General features: G+C 33.8%; 1 long non-coding RNA gene across 1 annotated transcript in view; it reads left to right on the top strand.

Annotated features, from left to right (window-relative positions):
- Nucleotides 1–2,500, top strand: part of LOC137637969 (uncharacterized) — a 1,042,445-nt gene that overhangs the window by 963,554 nt on the left and 76,391 nt on the right. The window lies entirely within an intron of this gene.

The raw sequence follows: 2,500 nt of genomic DNA, 5'->3' as shown, positions 1-2,500 counted from the left end.
ATACTTAATTACATACTGAAATATTTAACGACTCTCTCTCTCTCTCTCTCTCTCTCTCTCTCTCTCTCTCTCTCTCTCTCTCTCTCTCTCTCTGGCGTAAGCTTATACGTATATTCATACATCTTTAATTACACTGATTCAGTTGCGCAATATATTTCTGTTAATTAATCTCATATTTGTGTTTTTTTAACCAATTTATATTTTTCACAATCTTAGAAACACATGTTTGCGTGAAGTTTGAAATGTGTGAGTGTGTGTGCGTGTGTGTGTGTGTGTGTGTTTATATGTTGTACACACATAACATTCCTCCCTATGGCAGTTTGTGACACACACATGACTCAGGTTTGTATAAGCCATTTATATGCTAATTTCCTCAAGGCTCCTATTCCTTGTTATCTGGTGGATTTTATTATTGCCTCGTGAAATTCACTAATTGGAAACTGCTCGTTCGAAATGGTATTTGGTGCTGTTTTTTAAAATATGCATTTGCTTTTGTTCCAAATTTTTATTGGGTGTTTTAGGTGTCGTTTTTACATATCCTAGGTTGTTTTTTTTTCATGTGTTGCTGAATATCTATTGCATATGTGTTTTGGTGTAGAGGGGCGTGGTGTTTAGGTGTATTTTGAGTTTAGTGTAACCTTCAGAATCGTCTCTTCTAAATCTGTATGCCAAAAACTTTCCTGGATTATTGTAAAGAAAAAATAATTCGGTTTACCTTCAGAATGATCTAGTCTTAATTATTCATGCATAGGAGACTGAAATAAGAAAAGTCACAAACCTTCCTGCTTTATTGTAAAAAAAAATAATTCAGTTCACCTTCAGAATGATCTAGTCTTGATTATTCATGCATAGGAGACTGAAGTAAGAAAGGCCAAAAACCTGCCTGGATTATTGTAAAAAAAAATAATTCAGTTCACCTTCAGAATCATCTTGTCTTAATTATTCATGCATAGGAGACTGAAATAAGAAAAGCCAAAAACCTGCGAGGAATATTGTCAAAATAAAAATAATAATAATAATAAGAAAGAGAATGGTGTTAAGAAATCAGCGAACGTTTCTATATGGTATAAGTTAAATTTTCGAATCCTTAAATTGAAAATCATATTGTCATGGAATTTGGGAGAAATTGAGATTTAAGACGGGTCACTTGACTTTGGGAAATGTACTGTATGTGTGTAATCGAGGTACTCCTGAAGTTCATGTTCAATGCTATATTTCAATGTTATGTTATTGTTATGACAAGGTAGGCTATAACCCTAGTTGGAATAGCAAGATGCTATAAGCCCAAGGGCTCCAACAAGGAAAAATAGCCCGGTGAGAAAAGAGATGGATAAACAATCAAAATAGAATATTTCAAAACTGTATCGGTAGAAAAAGTTGATAAAAGCTTATTAATGACAAAAGTTCTACTTCTTTGGTCGTTAGGAAACAGCATGTAATCCCATATAGCCTGGTGGAGTAGCAAAGGGATACATCTTGCTGGTACATCTATCCTCTTGTAAGAAAATTTGTACAGTAAGTGTCAAAAGTGAAGCTACGAATTTCAAAATTCATATTCCTTCTTTAGAAACTGGTGGGAGTTGCCAGTTACTATATTTAATTCCAATTATTGTCATCGTTGCTGTCTGGAAGGGTATGTATTCACCCTAGTTTGTTGCGTCTGTTTGTTTGTTTATTCATTTGTTTGTTTCAAACTTTACACAAAAACTACTTTACCGATTTTGACCAAACTTGGCAGTCATGTGTTGACCCTAGGATGAATATATAACCTTTTAGATAAAGTACATCAAAGTACAAGTAAGCTGCAGTACTTAGCGATATCAAGTAAATGGGAAATATTTTGTTTGTTTGTTTGTGAACAACTTTACACAATAACTACCGAACCAATTTCAACGGAACTTGGTGATGTGTGGTATGACCTAAGAACAATGCCCTTAGATTTAGAAGGAAGTACATCGAAGTACAAGTACGCAGTGGAGTTGAGAGCAGAATAAGACAGCTTTAGCTTGGCGAAGGCATGGTCTCTACTGAGTTGCCCCTTCTAGTCACAAATGTGGACTGTTTTCAGTTTTTAGAGAATGAAGGGGAAAGGCTGAGAAGAACACTAGACCGGAATAAGTTGAAAAAGTTTTGTAATAATCGAATATCACGGTTGCATTCACTATGTTTCTAATTATTATTATTATTATTATTATTATTATTATTATTATTATTATTATTATTACTAGCCAAGCTACAAACCTTGTTGGAAAAGCAAGATGCTATAAGCCCAAGGGCTCCATCAGGGAAAAATAACCCAGTGAGGAAAGGGAATAAGGAAATGAAATAAATGATGAGAATAAAATGATAATATATCATTCTAAAAACAGTTACAGCGTCAAAACAGATAATATGTCATATATAAACTATTAACAACGTCAAAAACAGATATGTCATATATAAACAGTAAAAAGACTCATGTCAGCCTGGTCAACATAAAGACATTTGCTCCAACTTTGAT

The sequence above is a fragment of the Palaemon carinicauda genome, chromosome 3 (genome assembly GCF_036898095.1).
Source record: "Palaemon carinicauda isolate YSFRI2023 chromosome 3, ASM3689809v2, whole genome shotgun sequence".
NCBI classification, from domain to species: Eukaryota; Metazoa; Arthropoda; class Malacostraca; order Decapoda; family Palaemonidae; genus Palaemon; species Palaemon carinicauda.
The sequence above is the reverse complement of the archived record's forward strand: the minus strand, read 5'-3'. Positions and strand labels throughout refer to the sequence as shown.